At 43.9% G+C, this 24,057-nt stretch overlaps 1 protein-coding gene across 5 annotated transcripts in view; it reads right to left on the bottom strand.

Annotated features, from left to right (window-relative positions):
• The window catches only part of LOC140205052 (tetraspanin-18-like), a 279,792-nt gene that overhangs the window by 55,434 nt on the left and 200,301 nt on the right, over positions 1 to 24,057 (bottom strand). The window contains exon 1 of one of the 5 annotated variants that reach the window (XM_072272174.1): positions 2,974 to 2,994. The exons of 3 other annotated variants lie outside the window; for them this stretch is intronic. The gene's annotated coding sequence lies outside the window, so the exon portion shown is untranslated. Of the gene's footprint in view, positions 1 to 528; positions 665 to 2,973; positions 2,995 to 24,057 lie in introns of those variants that run through there. One more of the 5 variants, XM_072272172.1, reaches the window with a different exon arrangement.

The raw sequence follows: 24,057 nt of genomic DNA, 5'->3' as shown, positions 1-24,057 counted from the left end.
TTGCCTTTTGGATGGGAAGTTGTCGCAGTCAAACCACACCCATCTGCTTTGTGCGGACAATGCAAAATGGGGTTGCCCTCGTAGCGTAGCGCTTCGTGTGACGCTGTTATGGCTCGGGCCATTGGAGCTCAGAGCTCAATTCCGGCTTCCGCTGTAAGCAGGTCTGCATGTTCCTTTCTCATGTGTGAATGGGTTTCTCCCGCAGTCCAAAGAAAGACCAGTTAGTAGGTTCATTGGTTAATATAATTTGACCTGTGATGATTCTCGGGTTAAATCAGTGGTTTGCTGGTTGGTTTGGCTCAAATGGCTGGAAGAGCCTGTTCTATGCTGTATCTCTAAATAACATAAATAAGCAATTTGCATTGAACTGTTTGCAAAAGGGCAGGGAAGTTCTCCCAGCACTAGCCAACACTTATTCCTCGACTAAACTTAATACATCCAACAAACTGACCGTATCTTACTGGTGATAAAGGGTCCTTGACCCGAAACACTGACTCTTTCCCTTTCCAAAGATAAGGCCTGGCCTACCGAGTTTACCCAGCAGTTTCTTCAGTTAGCACACTGGATTTCCAGCACCTGCATTTTCAATCACTTCAGTGTTCATGAGACCTTGCTGTGCACAAAATTGCTGCTTCTTTCCCAACAACAGTGCGTGGATTACACATCTCAAAGTGCTACATTATAGCTGAAAAGCTTGCAGAAAGACTGTCGGTTTCATTTTCCCCCTGCCTTGAGATGCCTGCTGTAAGCACTCATGGTTGGTGGCAGGTAGGAGGACTGGGACATCCTGACCTTTAACTGTCATCTGCTGTTTTAACAGGTGGATTACTGAGGTTATCATCATTTTGATGAAGGCTCCTTGACCTAAACCGCTGTCTTTTGTTTGTCTCTAGTTCACTTGAACAGAAATAAAACCACTCAGGTTCAGTGCAGATCATCCGATCCTCAATCACAACGTTTCTCTGTCCACTGCATCAGTGTTAACAGGGTCTGAAAACTGGCAAAAGTGAGGGAGAAATATTGTCAAATGAAGGAAAATTTAATGTGATTCAGGTAAAAAAACGATGTGTGTGAGTGTTTGTGTGTGTGTGTGTGTGTGTGTGTGTGTGTGTGTGTGTGTATGTGTGTATGCATGTGTGAGTGTGCATGTGTGTGTGTGTGTGAATGTGCGTGTGTGCGTGTGTGTGTGAATGTGTATGAGTGTGCATGTGTATGTGTGCGCACTCTTGTGTGTGTGTGAGTGTGCATGTGTGTGTGTGAATGTGCGTGTGTGCGTGTGTGTGTGAATGTGTATGAGTGTGCATGTGTGTATGTGTGCGCACCCTTGTGTGTGTGTGAGTGTGCATGTGTGGGTGTGAGTGTATGTGTGCACACACTCGTGTGTGTGTGTGTGTGTGTGTGTGTGTGTGTGTGCGTGCGCACACGTGTGCTCCTGTGTGTGTGTGTGTATGCACACATGTGTACCTGTCACTGTGGCCTCGTTTCTGAATGGTGAGCAAATGAGTCACACCCTGAGGAGCCCCTCTGTGTTTTCCGGGCAGTGCTCTGAGCATTCGGCACATTATTGCAGTAAGGCCCCACAGAAGGAACAGACATTGCAACACACTTCCTTTAAAGGTCACCATCATTGATATCAGAGGAAAAGGTCATCTGAGAAATTAACTGATCCACTCTGAATCTTCCCAAATTTGCCTTTGCCCTTTGTTATTCTTAAATCCTGTTTAAAGGTTTTATTTTCTTACACCAGAAATAAATTCACACATTGTCACACCTTTGGATTATAATGCAAAAGATTTACTTGTGCATTATCCACCCACTCCCATGAGCAGATTTCACATCCAATTTGATCTGGTGTATTTCCCACAGAATTAAAACCCAACACTCTCCCTAAAGTTAAACAAAACAAACTGCTGTATGCTACGTTCCAAGTACTAAATATTCAGTAATGTTTTGAAAAGGTCACAAAACTCTTATTGCACATAATTCAGCAACATTGGCCACAGGTTCTAATTTCTCCAACAAATACATTACAACTTGTCAAACTTGTCAAATCCAGTTCAAGATTGCTTAATGCCATTTCCAGTACACACGTATAAAGGAGAACAGAATAATTGTTACTCCAGATATGACGCAGCACAAAAAAGTATGATAGAGTATGATAAAGAATATAATAATAAAAACACAAAAAATATAAATATATAAGATAGCTTATACACATCGATTGATTGTATGTCCAGAGCGACACCAGCTTTAGGAGTACATAAGGTGACATTGACAGGAAATGATATTGGTGGTAGTGTGGGAATGTGGAGGGATGGGTTAATGGGTGGAGGTGTTGATCAGCCTTACTGCTTGGGGAAAATAATTGTTTTTGAGTCTGGTGGTCCTGGCGTGGGTGCTATGTAACCTCCTCCCTGATGGGAATGGGACAAAGAGTCCAGCAGCAGGGTGGGTGGGTTCCTTCATGATGTTACTGACCCTTTTCTGGCCCCTTCCTGTATCTATGTCCTTGATGGTGGGTAGGCTGCTGCCCGCGATGCATTGGACAGTTTTGACTACCCATTGTAAAGCCTTCCTGTCTACTCTAAGTTCAAAGTAAAATTTTTCTATGGGCATACTTAGCAAATCTATAGAACAGTAACTGTAAGCTGTAAACATCAGGAACTGTAAACTGTAAACAAACTGTGCAAATGTAGATATAAATGAATAATGATAAATAACGAGCATGAAATAACAATATAACAGAATCCTTAAGTAAGTGTCGTTATCCCCTTTCGTACAAGAGCCTGATGTTTGAGGGGTAGTAACTGTTCTTGGACCCAGCGGTGTGAGTCCTGAGGTACCTGTACCTTCCACCTGATGGCAGCAGTGAGAAAAGAGCCTGGCCTGGGTGGTGAGGGTCTTTGATGATGGATGCTGCTTTTCTATGGAAACGTTTCATGTAGGTGTGCTCAGTGGTTGGGAAGCTTTTACCTGTGATGTACCGGGCTGAATCCACGGCAGGATTTTCCACTCCAAGGCATTGGTGTTCCCATACCAGGCCGTAATGCAGCCAGGCAGCACACTTTCCACCACACACCTATCGAAGTTTGCCAAAGATTTCGATGACATGCTGAACCTCCGCTGAATCCTGAGGAAGTAGAGACACTGTTGTGGTTTCTTCACAATCGTATTTATATGCTGGGTCCAGGACAGGTCCTCTGAGATAGTGAAAACCAGGAATTTAAAGTTACTGACTCTCTCCACCTCTGACCCTCCAATGATTACTGGCTCATGGACCTTTGGTTTCCCTCTCCTGAAGTCTACAATCAGTCCCTTGGTCTTATTGATGTTGAGTGAGAGGTTGTTGTTATTACACCACTCAGACAAGTTTATCAATCTCCCTTCTGTATGCTGATTCATCACCCCCTTTGATACAGCCCACAACAGTGGTGTTGTCAGCAAACTTGTATATGGTGTTGGAGCTGTACTTAGCCACACAGTCATAGGTGTAAAGCCAGTAGAGCAGGGGGATAAGTTCACATCCTTGTGGTGCTCCTGTGCTGATGGAGATTGTGGAGATGCTCTTGCCAATCCTAACTGACTGGGATCAGAAAGTGAGGAAATCCAGGATCCAATTGCACAAAGGGTATTGAGGCCTAGGTCTTGGAGTTCACTGATTAGTTTTGAGGAGATGATGGTGTTAAATACCAAGCTGTAATCGATGAAGAGCATCCTGATATATGCACTTTCATTGTCCAGATGTTCCAGGGTTGTGTGAAGAGCCAACGAGATAGCATCTGCTGTAGACCTGTTGCTTCAGTAGGGGAATCCGAGTGGATCCAAGTCACCATTCAGACAGGAGCTGATCTGCTTCAAAACCAGCCTCTCAAAACATTTCATCACTGTGGATGTAATTGCCACTGGGCGATAGTCATTTGGACAGGTTACCATGGTTTTCTTGGGCACCAGTACGATTGAAGCCTGCCTGAAGCAGGTGGGTACCATACACTGCTGGAGCGAGGGGTTGAAGATATCCATGAACACACCAGCCAGCTGATCAGCACAGATCTTCAGTACTTGGACGGGTACTCCATCCGGACTGGATGCTTTCCTTGGGTTCACTCTCTTGAAGGCAGCCCACACGTCATCTTCAGATACTGAGACCAAAGGATCATCGGGAGACATGGGGGTGCGTGATGGTTCCTCCCTGATCTGGTGGTCAAAGTGAGCTCATCTGGAAGCGAAGCTTTGCTGCCCCCTTTGTCGCAAGATTTAGCTTTGTAGGAGGTTGTGGCATTCAAACCCTGCCATAGCTGTTGAGCATCCCTCATTGAGTCCAGTCTATTCCGGAATCTCCACTTTACCTGAGAGATGCTTTCTGGAGACCATACCTGCACCTCTTGTAGCAATCTCGATCTCCAGACTTGAAGACCTCTGGTCTGGCTCTCAGCAGATTCCAGATTTCATTGTTCATCCAGGGCTTCTCATTGGGGAAAACCCTGAACAATTTTGTGGGGACACAATCATCTTCAGCTATTTTAATGAAGTTTGAAATGACCCTGGTTTGGGTTCTCAGATGAGTGCAGCAACTACACTGCAGTTCCCGTACCATGCAATGATGCAGCATGTTTGAATGCTCTCTACAGCACATCTGTAGAAGGTTGCATTGATGTGTATACTCCAGCTCTCTGCAGCCTCATCAGAAAGTTGGTGAACCTTCTTGATTGTCTCAGACTGTGAGAGATGTGCATTCCTAGGAGTCTGAAGCTGCTCATAATTTCTACCACTGTGCTGCCAATGTAAAGAGGGGTGTGAGTGGTGCGAGTTCTCCTGAAGTAGATAACCATCTCCTTTGTCTTGTTGACATTGTGGAAGAGGTAATTTTCCCGGTAAAACCTTCCTCCTCCCCTCTGTAGGTCATCTCATCATTGTTTAGAGCATCAGGAAGGGAGGTGTCACTGGTAGTCAACGCTGTTTTTCCTTGCGTGAACAGTACTGCTCTAATATTATGAGCTTAAAGCTTTTTTGTTCAACAATATTATGTACAATCTTTGATTTTAATCCCACACACAGAAAACAAAAATACCTGAATTCAGTTTGCACATGAAGAGACTAGTTGCATTCGGAGATTTTGGGGAAACTACCTCTCGTCACAGAGTTATTAACCATTACGTGTTTAATGTTTCCAGTTTTGACCAAAACTCTTTGAGAACACTTCTATCCCACTGTTCTAACTCTACTGAATGGTCCCCTTGTACAAAAATAGACTTTTGACCTCGCAATCTACCTTCTTGTAGCCTTGCACATTATTGTCTCCCTGCATTTGTATTTTCTCTGCAGCTGTTAAATTTTATTCTGCATTCTGTGATTGCTCATCCCTTGCACTACCTTGATGTACTGATGTGATGAAATGATCTGTATGAATGGTATGAGAAACATTGCTTTTCACTGTACCTCAGAACATTTGATGAATAATTTACCAATTATTTTTAACAGTTTCTTTCTCCACAGATGTTGCCTGGCCTCCTAAAGATTCAAATATTTTTCAGCTTTAGATCTTATCTCCAGCATCTGCAGTATTTTTAACATTTTCATTCATGTGTTTAATGTTGTTGGACTCATCTATTGGTGAAGTGCTCCTTGGCCATTGTCTGTGAGTACAGCTCACTCATAGCCAGATCAACAAACAAGGCAAGTGTGCCCCGATGCATCTTGAATCCTGGCAAATTTTCACTGTCACTCCAATCTTGCTTTCAACTTCGCACCCAGCTGCTTTGACAGATCAGTGACAGATCGAAAGCCACTAATGTGCGAACATCAGAGACTTCCTGCTTATCACCAGGAACCAGCAGTGGCAGCCAATTGAGACGAAAATAAATCTTCAAATAAGATCACAGCAGGCAAAACCCTGCCAGGATCTATCAGTGATATTTTAACATTTAAAAGCCTGCCTTTCGGCAGATTAGAAGTAACTTCTGTGTGAGGCAACACTAAATAAGGATATCAGTAACTGTGACTCTTAAAATCAATCAAAACAAGTGAGAACACTTAGAGCCCAGAGTTGTTTCACTGCCTGCCTATAATTCATGCCTGTCCTCGCTATACAGACAACTCCGGGGGAAGACAGAGGAAGTTATATCTTAGGGTATTTTGAAGAGACAGTACTTCGAATCTTCATCGATCTTCACTTGCAACAGCCCACCAGATTCATGCACTATTGCAAAAGAGTTCTGTCTCTTCCCTGAATTTACAACAGAACATCAAGCTCAAAAACAGAAAAGAGCAAGAGCAGGAAAGGGTGATTGTCCCTGGAATTCCCATTTGACCAGTGGTGCTCTGACTTCTGCTTTATAAATGTCTGAATGCTTCCACAGCAATAAAATCATTCTGGTAGTCAGCAAAATTTTATATCACCCACTTCACCATGTGTTTGTTCTTCCAACTAGCCATTACGGATTAAATAGTGCAGGTCACAAAATCTATCTTTCAATCAAAATATAAATAAACATCAACAAACTACAGTTGTGACACTTAAGAGATTGCCACAACAATAGCATTCTTTTCTTCAGAGAGTTTCGAATTAAAATATAATTGTCACATGTAGCAAGATTCAATGAAAAGCTTACTTTGTTTTTACAGGTCAGTTCACTGCACATAACAAAACAGCTGGGCACATTAGCAAAGTGTTAAAAGCCATTTTGATCAGATGATGGAGAGGTTTAGAGGGTTATGAACCAAGTGCAGGCTGGTGGGAGTGGGCAGGAACAGAACTGTATCACTCTGACTGTAAAGTGTAACAGCAACAAAGAAAGAGCAGTGCAGGTAAACAGCAAAAGATAGAATAAGGTACTGTTGATCGTGAGGGCAAGAATTCATCTTGTCATATATTATTCTTACTACAGTGGGGTAGAAGCTGTCCTTGAGCTTGGTGTACGTGCTTCCAGGTGTTTAGATCTCCAGCCTAATAGGAGAGGGACAGGTGCTATTCTCTCCTAGGAACATGAAGCAGCCAGCCCTCCCAAACTCCACGGCATTGATGTAGGCAGGAGCACGTGCACCAATACCTTTCCTGAAATCAATAACTAGCTCTTTTGTTGACATTGACGGAAAGGATGTTGTCACTGAGCTCTCTGTCTCCTTCCTGTACTACAACTCTTGGTTACTTGAAACATGACGCAGTGTGGTGGTTTCATCAGCAAATGCAGATGGAGTTAGGGATGAATTCAGAGCAGACAAATCTTTAAGGTATCCTGCACATATTTCCTGTACTGCCGAACCATGAAGGTTTCTCAAGAACTTAACTTCATCACAGCTCTCAGTTTGGTTCTCATTAAGGACCCCTGCTGAAGTAAAATTCAAGGATTGGCAGTAATATTAGTTAATAAACATGAAACTGCAGAGGTTCGTCTCCCATGCAGTGAATGCTTCATCCCAGACAGGAATATCCAAGGGTAGATGGATAGGTTTCTGGACATAAGAGTTCCAGGGGGATATGGGGATAAGACCCAGAGACCATAAGAGATAGCAGTGAATTTGGCTATTCAGCCCATCAAGTCTATCCTGCCATTCTTGGTTGATTTATTATTCCCTCCATTCTCCTGCCTTCTCTTTGTAATCTTTGACATCCTTACTAATTAATCTTCACTTTATCTTTATTCAGTGACTTGGCCTCAACATCAATCTGCGTCAATAAATTCCACAGATTCAGTACCCTCTGGCTTAAAGAAATTCTTCCTCATTTCTGTTTGAAAGGGATGCCTGTGTCTTTTGAGGCTGTGTCTTCTGGTCTTGGACTCGCTCACTATCTTCTCCATGTCCACTCTGTCTTGGCCTTTCAACATTTGATAAGTTTCAATAAACTCCAGCAAGTACAGGCTCAAATTCATCAAACACTCCTCATATATTAACCCTTCCATTCCCAGGATCATTCTTATGAAACTGCTCGCAATATTTCAAGAGTGACCTGACCGATGCCTTATAATGTCTCACCATTACATCCCTGTTTTTATACTCGAGTCCTCTCAAAATTAATACTAGCATTGGATTTGCCTTCCACACCACTGACTGAAAAAGCAAATTAACCTTTAGGGAATCCTGCACTAGGACTCCAAAGTACCCTTGCACCTATGATTTCAGAATTTGCTCCCTGTTTAAAAAGTCTATGCCAAAAGTTCATGACCTTACACTACCCTACACTGTTATAAAATTTTGTGAATAAAGCACTCGAGAGTCATTTTATGTGATTAATAAAAGCCACAGTCCTTTACTTCCATTCCCAACAAAGTAGAACAGTCACAATGCACTGCTGTCAATACATTGGACTGTCTGTTAAACTGCACTCAACAACTCAATGATGGTGTTGTGTGAATTATACAGAGCAGTTTCTATAATGAACAATATGTATCATCTGTCACCCATTACATTACCTTTCAAAGCCCTCCCCCCACCCACGCCCCAGAGCGCACCAAAACTGGCATTGAGAGTCTGCCTGGAGCTCGTAGAAGTCACCCGGCTTGGGTCCTACGTGCCTTGTTTGGGGTAACAGCAGGTGACTGTGGCTCACCCAGGGGTGTGCTGACACCACGTGGTCATGTCATGATGTAGGGGGTACGGTTGTGGAGCCATCCAGGTCTTGGCGGCTTGGTTTAAAGCAATCTACAGAAACACAACAGGTTTACCCTTCCCATCTACAATAAAAGTTTATTTGCCCCGTTCTAAAACGCAGAACGGGCCATTGTACAGAGTTGATGTGCATCATGGCAGACAAAAGAAACGAGGTAGAACGTGGGTCAACTGGAACCCAAGAGACTGTACGCCATGATGGTAGGTAGAAATAGGTGTAAGCGAATTGAGATAGCAAGGAGGGCAGAATATTGCGGGGGCATGATCTGGCAGTTGTGGTGTCAGGAATAAAATCACCCAGTAACTGTAGTGGCTGGCTGTACACTAATTTAGCTGCAGAAGACTGCAGATTCTCCTTTGGAACCATTCTGTGCCCCAGCGGGACCCATGGGAGACGATAATGCCAACACTCATCCGTCAGAGAGGCTCTCAGAGCAGCCTTTAAGGAAGGGTGAAACCACCTGCTCAGGTCTTTGGACTGCGGGTGATACACCGTGGTGATACAGCTTAGTGCCAAGGTCCTGGACCATTGCAGCCCAAAAGTCTGACATAAGTTGAGGACCACGGTCAGAAGAAATATCAGATGGAGTGCCAAACCAAGTGACCCATATGTTGATGAACGCCTGAGCCAACGTCTCAGGGACAAACTCCACCTTGGTGTGTGAAACTGCGGTGGGGGTTGGTGGTGAGGGGACCAACCAGGTCCACATTGACGTTGTTGAACTATTGCTCAGGAACCTCACAAGGTGCCAATGGTGCCCGAACTTGACAGTTAATTTTTGCCCATAGACACACAACACAGGCCCCACTCCAAACTTGCACGCCCTTCCTAAGGCCCTGCGACATAAACTTTAAAGCAACCAATTTCTGTGAAGCCTTCTGAGTGGCTGAGAATGCAGTTAAAATCAGTATGCCTCCGGCTTGTAGGCACTATGGGGCAAGGACGACTAATTGAGACGTCACACAGAAAAGAAACTTCTGCATTCCTGAACTTGACATCAGCCAAAAGCAAGTGCGTGTCTGCTGGTCTCTGCGTTGGTAGAGAGGCCAATCAGTAACAGCATTATTTTTCCCTTTGATGTGCTGTATGTCAGTTGTGAATTCCAAAATGTAGGCCAGGTGGTGATGCTGCCGTGCAGAACAAGGGTCTGACACATTGACCATCACATCCACGAGGAGTTTGTAGTCAACGAGCGCTGTGAAATTCTGACCCTCCAGTAGAAACCCAAAAATGGCAGATGGCCCATAGAGACCGAGAAGCTTGCTGTGAGGCACACTGTGGGGGTGGTGAGCTGCCAGCTGAAGAATGCAAGCGGCTGCCACACGCCTCCAACCAGCTGTTCATGGTTGGAGGGGTCAGCAGTGATGGCTATAGGTGTGTTGGGGAGTGGGTGCGCCTGCAGGGTCATCTTCAAAATTGCTTGTTTGGTGTCGTCAAATGCCCTGGTCATGTCTGCTGGCGACTCAAGCCTGTGATTAGGGGCACAGCCTTTGAGGGCACTATACGAGGGGACCACAAATCCGGTGGAATGACGCAGTGATAGAAATTCACCATACCTAAAATCCCTAGCAATGCTCTGGTCGTGCGAGGCAGTGGGAAGTCCAGAATGGCTGCAACTCTTGACAGCAACAGTGACACCCCTTCTGCAGAGATGCAGCGACGGAGAAAGTCAATCACAGGTAACTCGAGTTAATAATCAGGCAATGTTGGCTTAAGTGCTTGAAAAGTATGTGGAATGTGATAAGTGCTCAGTTTTGGATGCACTGGTGACGTATGTCATCCAGGTAAACAGAAAGAAAATCTGAATGGTTTAAGGGAGTCCATTAGTCGCTGGAAAGTCTGTGTTGCATTTTTCACCCCAAACGGCATGCACTCAAACTCAAGTAGTTTGAGGTTATAACAGCAGTTTTGGGAATGACCTCCATGCAGGGACTCTTGACCCCGACCAAGTCCACTTTGGAAAAAATTACCTTGCCAAAACGTCTTGGATGTGTGGGACCAGGTAATGATCCGGCATGGTGCCCTCATTAAGGTGGCAGTAATCCCTGCGTGGATGGCAACCACCGTTGGAGGGGTAAAGCCCAACCTGCATACGATGCCAATCCTTTCCTTGAGGGCAAACTTAGCCTTTTCACTGGCCAGCTTTTCTGAGTGCGGTCTGGGCACTGACCAGTGAGCCACTTGTGGAAGTGTGGTGCTCAACCTCCTGCTTTGTGACTGTAGTGGAACATGTGGGCTTGGTGAGGTTTGGGGATTCACCCAGAAGGCGAGTGAATTCACATGTGGTGGTGCATGCGCTAGATAGTCATCGTGGGGAATTTACTGGGGGTACAGGGTAACGACCAAAGTTCTTTGCATCTACAAACTGGCAGTTCTTAAGATCGACTAACCGACATAGAAAATCCACACCTAGAAGAGGTCTAGCAACTCTAGTGAAGACAAAGTTTCAAGTGTAGTGTTGACCACTGAAGCAGAACGTCATGTGTCGTGTCCCAAAAGTCCCATCCTGTTGCCTTTGCTGGCCTCCAGCAAGGATCCGGCAATGGGTGATGCCAGCAGCACACTCACTTGAGTGCCCGTGCAACACACAAAGTATCGCCCTGAAAGGGTGTCCATAATGACCAGTAGATGACCCTGGCAGCTGGAACCCGCAGTGTTCACAGACCTCTGATGTCCTGATGCTCTAGAACCGTCAAATATGCATGGCGGTCAGCAGTTTTTGGCGTTCATGCTGAAGTGTGCGTGGTAAAAACTTAGACTGGGCATTGTCTGGTTCGGAGCCATGGGCGTGAGTCTGCTGAGGGCTCTGCTGGCAGGGCTTATTCAGATACAGAAAGGAAGAGGAACAATGCACTTCTGCCTAGATGTGTGTAGACTATCGGCCATTTTAGCAAACTCCTTGGAGTCCTTTACGGGTCATTAATGAGGGCTGTGTGAACTGGATCAGGCATTTGCTGCATGAAGAATTCTTCAAAAATAGAACAAGGATAATGATTTCCCAGGAGAGACAGCATGTGGTTCATTACTTCTGAAGGTCTAGTGTCACCCAGGCCTGACAAGGAGAGCAACTGTTTGACCCACAAAGAGTCAGACAATCCAAAAGTCTGTAGTAGGTGAGTTTTCAGAGTGACATATTTATCCCCTGCAGTGGTGTCTTCTGATTGACTCGTCTCTCTGGCTATAGTGGAACTACCTAACGATGCTATGACACAGTAAAATTTAGTATTGTCGGCGGTAATTTCTTGTGGCATGAACTGGGCTTCTGCTTGTGTAAACCACACAGTATCATGCAGCTCCCGAAACTCCGGCAGCTGCAAAGTTGGTCGACGTGTCGTTGAGTAACTCTGGAATTGTCGGAGAACGTCAGGATCACCAATGTATGGTTTTGTGAATAAAACATGTGAGAGTCACTTAAAGTGCTTAACAGAAGCCTCAGCTCTTTACTCCCATTTTGAACAAACCAAAAACATTCACTTTACACGGACGCTATTACATCAGACACCGTCTCAGTGAACACAACTCAATGATGGTGTTTATGAGTTATGTTGAATAGATTCAATTGTGAACAATATGTTACCTGTCACCCATTACATTACCCTACACTATTTCATCTGTCACTTCTTTGTCCATTCTCCTAATCTGTTTAGACCTTCTGCAGGATGCCTGATTCTTCAACACTACCTGCTCCTCCACCTATCTTTGTAGCATCTGCAAATTGGTCACAAAGCCATCAATTCCATCATCCAAAACACATAACATGAAAAAAATAATTTCCAAAAATCGACCCCTGCAGAACACAACTAGTTATCAGCAGCCAAGCAGAAAAGACCCCTTTATTCCCACTCCTTGCCTCCTGCAGACAGCCATTTTTCTATTCATGGGCTCTTATATTCTTCGGCAGCCTCATGTGTGGCACCTATTGTCAAAGGCTTTCTGAAAATCCAAATAAACAACATCCCCTGATTCTCGTTGTCTACCCTACCTGTTATTTCCTCAAAGAATTCCATAAGACCACAAGATATAGGGGCAGAAGTAGGCCATTCAGCCCATCGAACCTGATCTGCCATTCAATCATGGCTGATCCAATTATTCCAGTCATCCCCACTCCCCTGCTTTCACCCTATAGCCTTTGATACCTTGGCTAATAAAGAGCCTATCTATCTCTACCTTAAATACACCCAATGACTTGGCCTCCACAGCCACTCAGCCACACAAATTCCACAGATTTACCACCCTCTGACTAAAGTAATTTCTCTGCATTTCAGTTCTTAAAGGACATCCTTCAATTCTGAAGTTGTGCCTTCTTGTCCTAGAATCCCCTACCATGGGAAATAACTTTGCCATATCTAATCTGTTCAGGACTTTTAACATATGGAATGTTTCTATAAAATCCCCCCTCATTCTCCTGAACTCCAGGGAATACAGCCCAAGAGCTGTCAGATGTTCCTCATACGGTAACCCTTTCATTCCTGGAATCATTCTCGTGAGCCTTCTCTGAACCGTCTCCAATGTCAGTATATTCTTCCTGAAATAAGGAGCCCAAAACTGCACACAATACTCCGTGTGGTCTCATGAGTGCCTTAAAGAGCCTCAACATCACATCCCTGCTCTTGTATTCTATACCTCTAGAAATGAATGACAACATTGCATTTGCCTTCTTCACAACTGACTCAACCTGGAGGTTAACCTGTAGGGTATCTCTGCATTTTGAATTCTCTCCCCACCTAAATAATAGTCTGCCCATTTATTTCTTCCACCAAAGTGCATGACCATTCCCTTTCCAACATTTTATTTCATTTGCCATTTCTTTGCCCATTCTCCTAAACTATTTTAAGTCTCTATGCAGACTCTCTGTTTCCTCAATGCTACCTGCTCCTCCACCTATTTTTGTATCATCGGCAAATTTAAACACAAATCCCTTAATACCATAGTCCAAATCATTGACATACATCATAAAAATCAGCGATCTCTACACCTACCCCTATGGAACTCCACTGGTAACCGGCAGCCAGCCAGAATAGGATCTTTGTTTTCTGCTGACCAGCCAATGCTCCACCCATGCTAGTAACTTCTCTGTAATTCCATGGGCTCTTATCTTGCTAAGCAGCCTCATGTGCGGCACCTTGTCAAAGGCCTTCTGCAAATCCAAGTACTCCACGTCTACTGCATGTCCTTTGTCTACCCTGCTTGTAATTTCCTCAAAGAATTGCAGTAGGTGTGTCAGGCAGGATTTTCCTTTCAGGAAACCATGCTGGCTTTGGTCCATCTTGTCATGTGCCTCCAGGTACTCCATAATCTCATCCCTAACACTCGATCCCAACAACTTCCCAACCACTGCTGTCAGGATAACAGGTCTACAGTTTCCTTTCTGCTGCCTCCCACCCTTTTTAAATTTCCAGTCATCTGGTACAATGCCAGAATCTATCGATTCTTGACAGATTACTGTTAATGCCTCCGCAATCTCTCCAGCTACTTCCTTCAGAACCCGAGGGTGCATTCCATCAGATCCAAGAGATTTATTCACCCTCAGACCATTAAACTTCCTGGGTACCTTCTCAGTATTAATTTTCACTGCACAAACTTCACTTCCCTGACACTCTTGAATGTCCGGTATACTGCAGGCATCTTCCACTGTGAAGACTGATGCAAAATACGCATTCAGTTCCTCTGCCATCTCTGCATCTCTCATTACAATATCTCCAGTGTCATTTTGTATTGGTCCTATATCTGCCCTCGACTCTCTTTTCCCCTTTATATACTTAAAAATGCTTTTAGTATCTTATAGAAACATAGAAAACCTTCAGCACAATACAGGCCCTTCAGCCCACAAAGCTGTGCCGAACATGTCCTTAGGCTTCACCCATTGCTCTCTATTTTTTTTTAAAAAGACCCTATCGTTTCCGCCTCCACCACAGCCTATTCCACACACTCATCACTCTCTGCGTTAAAAACTCACCCCTGACATCTCCTCCGTACCTACTTCCAAGCACCTTAAAACTGTGCCCTCTCGTGCTAGCCATTTCAACCCTGGGAAAAAGCCTCTGACTATCCATGATTTTAATGATCTTAATTTCAACTGAGAAGGCTCAAAATGTGCTTTTTAATTTCTATCTTCAAATGTTCATGTAGTGATCAACTTTCAGGCTTCACAACCCATGTTAACTGAATCCAGAACATCCACTTAACTAAAATAAGTCAGATGCACCCTGAAAACCATTTCAACCCAGCTTCCCAACCTGAAAACAGATCGATATCTATTGCAAAATAGCACAGCAATTAGATTAAAAACAAGATAGAAACCAATTAGAAAACACATGGCAAATATGACAAATAAAATCCACTACACCATTCATCTTTATCCAAAACACAAAATGCTCTGCAGATGCTGGGGTCAAAGCAATACTCACAACACGCTGGAGGAACTCGGCAGGTTGGGCAGCATCCGTGGAAATGATCAGTCAATGTTTCGGGCTGGAACCCTTCATCAGGACACGTTGACTGATCGTTTCCATAGATGCCATTCCATGGATGACCTGCTGAGTTCCTCTAGCGTTTTGAGAGTGTCATCTTTATCCAAATTTCTTTGATATTAGTCACCAGTTTCCTTTCATAATTCATATTTTCCTTCCGAATGACCCCCTTAGTTTCCTTCTGCAAGTTTTTAAAAGCCTCCCAATCCTCTATCTTCCCACTAGCTGTGGCTTCCTTGTATGCCCTCTCTTTTGCTTTTACTTTGGCTCTGACTTCACTTGTCAGCCACAGTAGTGTCCTTCTTCCCTTTGAATATTTCTTCTTATTTGGAATATACCTGTCTTGCACTTCCCTCATTTTTCGCAGCCATTGCTGCTCTGCTGTCTTTCCTGCAAATGTCCCTTTCCAGTCAACTACGACCAGTTCCCCCCTCATGCCGTTGTAATTTCCTTTATTCCACTGAAATACCAACACATTGGATTTGATTTTTTTCCCCCCTCAAATTTCAAAGTGAACTCGATCATATTGTGATCACTGCTCCCTAAGGATTCCTTAACCTTAAGCTCTCATATCACCTCCAGATCATGGCATAACACCCAGCACTGACCTGGTTTTCTCAATCCACTTTCATGTTAAAATCCCCAACAATTATCATGTCACTGTCCTTCTGACATGCCTTTTCTATCTCCTGCTGTAATTTGTAATCCACATCCCAGCTGCTTTTTGGAGGCCTGTATACAACTGCCATTACGGTTCTTTTACCCTTGCCATTTCTTAACTCAACCCATAGAGACTCGACACCTTCCAATCCTATATCATCTCTTTCCAATGATTTAATATTATTTCTTATACACAGAGCGACACCATCCCTCTGCCTACTAACCTATCTTTCCGATACACGGTATACCCTTGGACGTTCAGCTCCCAATGGCAGCCATCCTTTAGCCAAGTTTCAGAGATGGCCACAACGTCATACTTGCCAATCTGTAGCTGAACTTCAAAATTGTCCATTTTATTTCTCATGCTGTGTGCATTCAAATGCAACACTCTCAGTCCAGTATTTGTTGCTTTCTGTTTTAACTGCACCACGTCTCTATTGCCCTGTAGCTCATGCCACTGGCTGTGATTATGCCTCATCTCCTGCCTGTTCTTTCTATAATCTCTGTTGCACACTATCTTTGATTTATTTCTGTTTTCCACTTCCTCAGCCCTATCATTCCGGTTCCCATCCACCTGCCAAATTAGTTTAAACCCTCCCTAACAACTCTATTACCTGTGCCCGCCAGGATATTGGACTCCTTTGGGTTCAGGTGTAACCCGTCCTTTTTGCACAGGTTGTACCTCCCCCAGAAGAGGCCCCAGTGATATAGGAATCGAAATCCCTTGCCCCTACACCAGTCTCTCAGCCACATATTAATATGCCTGATCATGCTATTCTTGCACTCGCTAGCAGCAATTCCAACAGATTTGTCAGGCAAGATTTCCCCTGTTGACTTTGGTCTACTGAATCATGTGCCTCCTAGTAACCCGAAATATCATGCTTAATAATGGACTTCAACATCTTTCCAACCACTAAAGTCAGGCTAACTGTGCTGTAATCTCCTTTCTTCTGCCTCCCTCCCTTCTTGAAGAGTGGAGTGACATTTGCAATTTTCTAGTCCTCCGGAACCACTTCAGAATCTGGTAATTACTGAAGTATCATACTAATGCCTCCACAGTCTCTTCAGCTACCTCCTTTAGAATCCATCTGGTCCAGATGATTTACCAACCTTCAGACTTTTCAGTTCCAAGCACTTTCTCCTTAGAAGTAGCAACTATACTCACTTCTGCCTGCTGACACTCCCAAATTTCTGGCATTCGGTTAATGTCTTCCACAGTGACCAATGATGCAAAATATTTATTAAGTTTATTCATCTTTTTTTGTCTCCCATTACTACCTCTCCAGCATCATTTTCCAGCAGTCCAACATACTCTCAACTCTCTTTTACTCTCTATATATCTGAAGAATCTTTTGATATCCCTCTTTTATATTATTGGTTAACTTAACCTTCATATTTCATCTTTACTCTCCTTATGGCTTTTTTTAGTTGCCTTCTATTGGTTTTTAAAGTTTCTCAATCTTCTAACTTCACACTAATTTTTGCTATATTATATGCCCTCTCTTTTCCTTTTACACTGTCTTTGACTTCCCTTGTCAGCATGGCTGCCTCATCCTCCCTTTAGAATACTTATTCATCTTTGAGATGTACCTGTCCTGCAACTTCTGAATTGCTCCCAGAAATTCCAGCCTTTGCTATTCTACCATCATCCCTGCTAGTTTTCCTTTCCAATCAACTTTGGCTAGCTCCTCCTTTTACTCCACTGTAATACTGATACATTTGACTTTATCATCTGCCTTTCAAACTGCAGGATGAATTCTAACATATTATGATCACTGTCTCATAATTGTTCCTTTACATTAAGCTCCCTAATTAAATCTAGTTCATTACACCACATCTAATCCAGAATTGCCTTTTCCCTAGTCGACTCATCCACACATTACTCCAAAAGGCCACCTCATAGACATTCTACAAATTCCCTCTCTTGGAATCCAGCACCAACTCAATTTTCTCAATCTATCTGCATACTGAAATCCCCTATCAGGGTCTTTTTACCCTTGTAGTTTCTTAACTCTGCCCACAAGGGTTCTACATCTTACAAGCCTATGTCACATCTTTCTAAGAATTTGGGCATGTGGCCAAGTGGTTAAGGCGTTCGTCTAGTTACCTCAAGGTGGCTAGTTCGAGCCTCAGCTGTGGCAGCGTGTTTGTGTCCTTGAACAAGGCACTTAACCACACATTGCTCTAGTCTGCGCGAGGAGTGGCACCCCACACAGACTTCTAATATGTGCCTTGTAAGGCATGAAAATGCCCGACGCAGGCCTCTCATGCTCTGAGTTGACATTTCTTTCCCTCCTCTCTAAGAATTTGATTTAATTTTTTACCAGTAGAGCCATCTTACCTCCTCAATAGTGATAGTACTGAGAGAGAAGATTGAAATGATCTTGTCCTACCACACGTCTAAACAAGCCCTGCACGGGTTATGTCATGACAGACCTGGGCACTACACCAGACTGAATCTGGAGCAGCCATTCCTCACTCCAATTCTCCGAGTACAGCAGTTTGACGGTGATCAGAGCTTCGGTGACCTTTTCAATCATTCTATGCTGTAGGGGAAGGGATGTTGGTGGGAGGGGAACAAGGAAGGAAGGCAGAAACATATGGCTCAAGTTTTTTTTAAGTTTCATGTCTGTTTGCTAGTCAGTAAATCAGACATAAATAATGCAATGTGACATCATCAGGATCAGCGACAAGGGGCAACACAAATGCTGCTGAACTTGTGATGGTGCGTTACCTGGCAACAGGCCAGCAGAGGAGACGATGCTGGCAGTGTGTGGAGGAATGGAAATCTATTTCTTCCAGTAGAAAATAATTGGAGCAGCCCCCTCCTACCCCACCCCCATTGTGACATTGCATCTAACTGCTGCTTGGGATTCCTGGAGTGGCTTGAATCCTGGGGGAACTTTTAGGACCGCCCAGAAATATTTTGTCAGTTTGCATTCTGGAAGTTATGCCCAACTAGAAACAATTGTCATTTGGAAAATAAATCAAAGTAAAAACCGTTTAATTCATTTAAAAGTTTCATGTTTACTAAACAATTAGTATACATTAGCTAGCATGGAATTGATAGGCCGAAGGGCCTGTTGGTCTGTACTCTGTGAATCTATGAAGAGATTAATGGAATTATGGAGGGCAAGCTCAACAGAAAAACACGTCTCTCATTTGTTCATTCATCAGGCTTTGGAAGTAAGTTGCCCATCTCCCGTCTCCACTTTCCACTCTTAGTCCTGATAAAAATTTCTGCTCAAAGTTCTTAAATTGGTAAACTGGTTTATTGCTGTCACGTGTACTGAGATACAGTGAAAAACTTTGTTTTGCATAACTCTCCATACTGATCATTTCATCACATCAGAACACTGAGGCTGTACAAGGGAAAAGTAATAGCAGAATGCAGAAACAAATGTACGGTTACAGAGGAATCACATTGCAGTCAGTCAGTAAGCTGCACGGCCATGATGAGGTGAATTATGAGGTCATACCAGGGGACATTGCAGTCAGTCAATAAGGTGCACAACCACAATGAGGTGAGTTGTGAGGTCATACTAGGGGACTGTCCCTTTCCTCCCACAGATGCTGTTCATTCAACAGATTGTAGCACCAGATTCCAGCATCTGCAGTCTCTCCTATCTCTTTGGGAATATGTTTCTGGTCAGAAAAGAAAGTTGAGGGAGTTTTACCAGAATGTGAATAAATAACACTTCAGAGAGAAGCCAACTAGTAAAAAAAAATTCAACCAAATTTGTTTGTCCATTAGGGTTTGTCAAACCGGAGATCTGAGAGCAGAGTAGTAACACCATTACCAGGCCTGCTAGCTCACGGCTTCAGTGACTTGGGTTTGACCCCAACGTCACATGCTGTCTGCCATTTGTACATTCTTCCTGGGACTGTCTGGGCTTCCTCCCACATCCCAAAGACATGCTGGTTGGTAGGTTGTAATGTTCTAAAATCTGTAAGTATTGATGGCAACATGCAGTGAATTGATCTGAGAACTGGCATTCCATATGTTAAGTAAATCAGGAAAATATCACAGATGTATAAAATCAGTGTTGCAGCAAATAGTTTAGAAATTGAACAAGGTTTGAACAGCAATGTGTGCAACTTTAGCCCAAAGACTTTCCCAAAACACTTGATCAATCCATAGGAGTATAGCCTAACAACATTTGTCACTGACGCAAATTGAGTCAAATGGCCAAAAGTTTGGTCAAAAGGAGAGAAAGATTGGGGGATTTAAAGAGGGTTTAAGGATTTCACACCTGATAGCTATTCTGATTGAGACAAATGGGTAAAACTCAGGCTGAAATGAAATGCAGAGATCTTGGGGATGTGAACGGCAGTATAATACTGTTGTGTGGAGATGAAAAAGAGTGAACCTGTGCATAGGTAGCAGAGGTTTCAACGTTATTTAGTGTGCAAGGAATAGAAAGAGGGGCAGCCATTCAGTTCTGTCAGATCCAAAAGACTAAGGTTGATGAGTTGAGTGAACGACATTTTTACAGAGGCAAAGTAGACTGAGGGAGGTGTGGATCCCTGCTGCCACACACACCACACCACTGAGGACGCATATACTTTCACCTGGTGCCAGGGAAAGTGATGAAGCTGCTGACTGAGTAATTGAATTGCGACAATAACCAGCGCAATGGCTGGACCTGATTGCATGCTTGTTAAGCTGTGGTTGGAAATGATGGTAACTGTGTGCCGGAAGTTCTTCTGTCCAGCTGGATAATTGTGGAGAAGGTTAAGGGAGAATGGTGTGGTCAATCATGCAAACAGACAGGGGTGGGATAGATCACCAATGCCCAGCCACATAGCACTACATTAGTGACTTTAGTGAAAGCCCATCCAAAACATGGGAAAGATGGGCAGAGGTTTGAGGTGAAAGAAGACTTCTGGGTGAACCAACAGCAAATTTGGAGCCGATCACTGGAAATGGAATAAATGCAGAGGTTATACTTTTTAGGAGTTGTGCTTTTTAGAGTGATGAGGATGATGTTAGATTTAAAGAAGCACAGAAGACAACAGATGGGGAGAAGTAAATATTAACAATACCAGGCAGCTCTGGAAAACAAATTGGAAAGTTCAATGGTTAGCAATTTACGGCAAAGTGGAGGTTGATCGTACAGACTAGTAGCTCTCTGAAGAAATAAGCCAGATAAAGATATAAGGTTTGAAAACAAGGGAAGCATAGAGAATGGATACACTCTCCATAGATGGAAGACAACAGTAGTTCACCAGATCGAATCCTGGGATGGTGGGACTACTGTATGACTTGTTATGTATTCATCATCGAAGAATGAGGGGTGATCGAAATTAAACTTACAAACTTGACATTGGTATTGGTTTACTACGCAAGGTAGCGTAGTGGTTAGGACAATGCTGTACTGTACAGGCGATTCGGTTTCGATTCCCACTGCTGCCTGTAAGGAGTTTGTACGTTCTCCCTGTGACCGTGTGGGTTTCCTCCGGGTGCTCCAGTTTCCTCCCACACTCCAAAGACCTACCGGTTGGTAGGTTAGTTGGTCATTGTAAATTGTCCCATGATTAGGCTAGCATTAAATTGAGGGATTGCTGGGCAACATGGTTTGAAGGGCCAGAAGGGCCTTTTTTGCACTGTATCTCAATAAGTACATAAATAAATAAATGTCAAGTGTACAACGACACAGTGAAAAGTTTCGCTATAGAACAAGGCAAAACAAAAACATAATGCAGAATAAAGTGTAAAACCTACAGAAAAAGCACAGTGCAGGTGAATGATAAAGTGTGACGTCATAACAAGGTAGATAGTCCAATTCATTGTACAAGAGATCCATTCAAGTCTAATATCAGTGAGATAAAAGCTGTCTGTGAGCCTGGTGGTACGTGTTTTCAGGCTTCTGTATGTTCTGCCTGTCGGGAGAGGGGAGAATAGAGTACGTCTGGGGCGGGTGTAGCAAGGTCAGAGAGACAGGATTGAGAGATGATGTTTGCTCTGGCAAATCCAGAACCTGGAGTTACACTGTCACAATGCAAGATAAGATATTTCTAACTCAGATGGAGAGAAGTTTCTTCACTCAGAGGGCGGTGGATTTGTTGAATTCTAGACCACAGCAGATCTAGTGTCTTGATATATTTAAAAAAGAGATAGACACAGTAAGTTTTTAGAGACAAAAGGCATTAAGGGGTATGGAGAGAGAACAGGTATTACAATGGAATTGAACATTGTACATCATCTCTGAATCCTGTCTCTCTGACCTTGCCAGAAGTTTATATGCTACACCCACCCCAGTCTGTCCTTGTGGTGGAAGGAAGGTCTTCAAAGATAGCCTAGAATCAGGCTCCAACAATCACAGTCATCCTTCCTTTATGCGAAGGTCCATGCCATATTAGGTATATCACCTGCACGTACTTGGAACCTTCCCTTCCCATTAGCTGTTTAATTGTCCACGTCAGAGGCGGAGCAAAGTCAAGATGGTGCTAACGATAACTCCTTCGCTTGCATCTTCGGAAACAGCTCTATTTCTATCTTTGATATCTCTTCTTTTTCCTTTTCAAAGTTCTTTTGAAGACCTTGACCTAGAGTTACACTCTGATTTCGGTTCTTTGCAGGAATGGGACTCACTCTCTGGGCCTCATGACTGGCCAAGGATGCAGCCTGGAAGATAAGTGCACCTTTGGGGTGTCGGAACTCCGTAGCTCTGGACACTGGCTGATTCTAGGCCGGTGCCCGTGACTGAGGTGTTGCGGGAGAACATGGAACATCAGGAGCAACGGATTAGCTGCTGGGGGTTGTGTGTCCAGAGACCTGAGCCTTTCTGGGGCCGACTCTCTGGGCACAGAGCTTGGAAAAAGCAACACAACAGACTTTTAACAATATAAATCAGTGAGTCGCTTGTTATGTCTCCCCCCTTGCTGTGAAATGGGGACACCTCTTTTTCCCTTATTAGGGGGGGAGAGAGCTTGTGGCATGTCGAATACCAGGTGAACGTGTAGTCTTTGGGGTACTGCAAGTCTGTGACAATATTGATGCTTTGCTGCACACTTGAGTGCTCAGTGGAGGGTGCCGATGCTGTTTTGCTGGTGGGGATGGGAGGGGGACTCGTTGCCTTGCTGCTTGTGTGTGGGAGGGGGAGCTGGAGGATCTTTGGGATTCTAACACTTATCTGTCATTCATTCTTTGGGGCACTCCTCTGTTTTTGTGGATGTTTGCAAAGAAAAAGAATTTCAGGATGCATATTGTATGCATTTCTCTGACATTAAATGACCTATTGACCCTATTGAACCATTCATGACGGGCTGTGGCATGACTGCAGAACTTTGAATGAATCCACCGATTCTGGGATTGTTGAGTAACAGTTGAACTGATGAGGAGGTGCTCAAAGTTGTTTCTCTATTTCCTTCTTAAAAACAGTATATCAAGGCACTTGTCTTCTATGCTGCAGAATTCCATAAGTACAGCACTCTCTGAGTGAAGAATGTAACTCTCGTTTCTAGATGCCCCAGCCGGGTGTCTGACTGTACCAGAATTTTGTAAGTTTCAATTAAATCACTCCTCATGCTTCTAAACTGAATGGAAACCCAGCCTCACCTCTCCTCATATAGCAATCTGACGACCACAGTTGTGATCACTCTATGGAAAATATATCCTTTCTTTCTATTTCCTCTGTTCAAGCATGTCACCTTCCTCTATACAAGTCTCGGGAGTGCATTCCCCTTGATGCCTATTCATTATTTTTTACAGGGCTCCTTCCTGTCACACTCAATGGCACTCTCTTCTTCCCCTGGAATTCATTTCTTTGATCCAAGACGTTTGGATCATGGTATTGATGACACCTGAAGCTGTGGACTGGACCAGGAAATGAGGTCATGGAGAAACCCAAACTGGGCATTAAACTAAGACACACAAAGTGCTGGAGTAACTCAGCATCTACAGAAATGAAAGCAATTGGCCTTTCAAAGCGAGATCCTTCATCAGGACCGGAAATGAAGGGAGATGAGGCAGGTGAGGAAAGGGGAAGAAGCTAGAAAGTGACAGGTGAGGCCAGGTGGGTGGGGGAGGGGTGAATTAAGAAGCTGGGAGGTGATAGGTGGGAAAGACTCTCCTGACACGACCTCTTCTACATTGGTGTCTAGCGCTCCTGATGCGGTTTCCTATGTGATCCCAGCATAGTTTGGGGACCACTTTGTCGAGCACCTTTGCTCCATCCGTGAAAAGCGGGATTTCCTGGTGGCTAACTATATTAATTCCAATCCCCATTCCCATTCTGACATGTCGGTCCATGACCTCCTCCGCCGCCACAATGAGGTTTCTCACAGGTTGGAGGAGCATATTCATATTCTGTCTGGGTA

This window comes from Mobula birostris, chromosome 11, assembly GCF_030028105.1.
Source record: "Mobula birostris isolate sMobBir1 chromosome 11, sMobBir1.hap1, whole genome shotgun sequence".
NCBI classification, from domain to species: domain Eukaryota; kingdom Metazoa; phylum Chordata; class Chondrichthyes; order Myliobatiformes; family Myliobatidae; genus Mobula; species Mobula birostris.
Note: the sequence above shows the minus strand (reverse complement) of the source record. Positions and strands in the feature narration are given on the sequence as shown.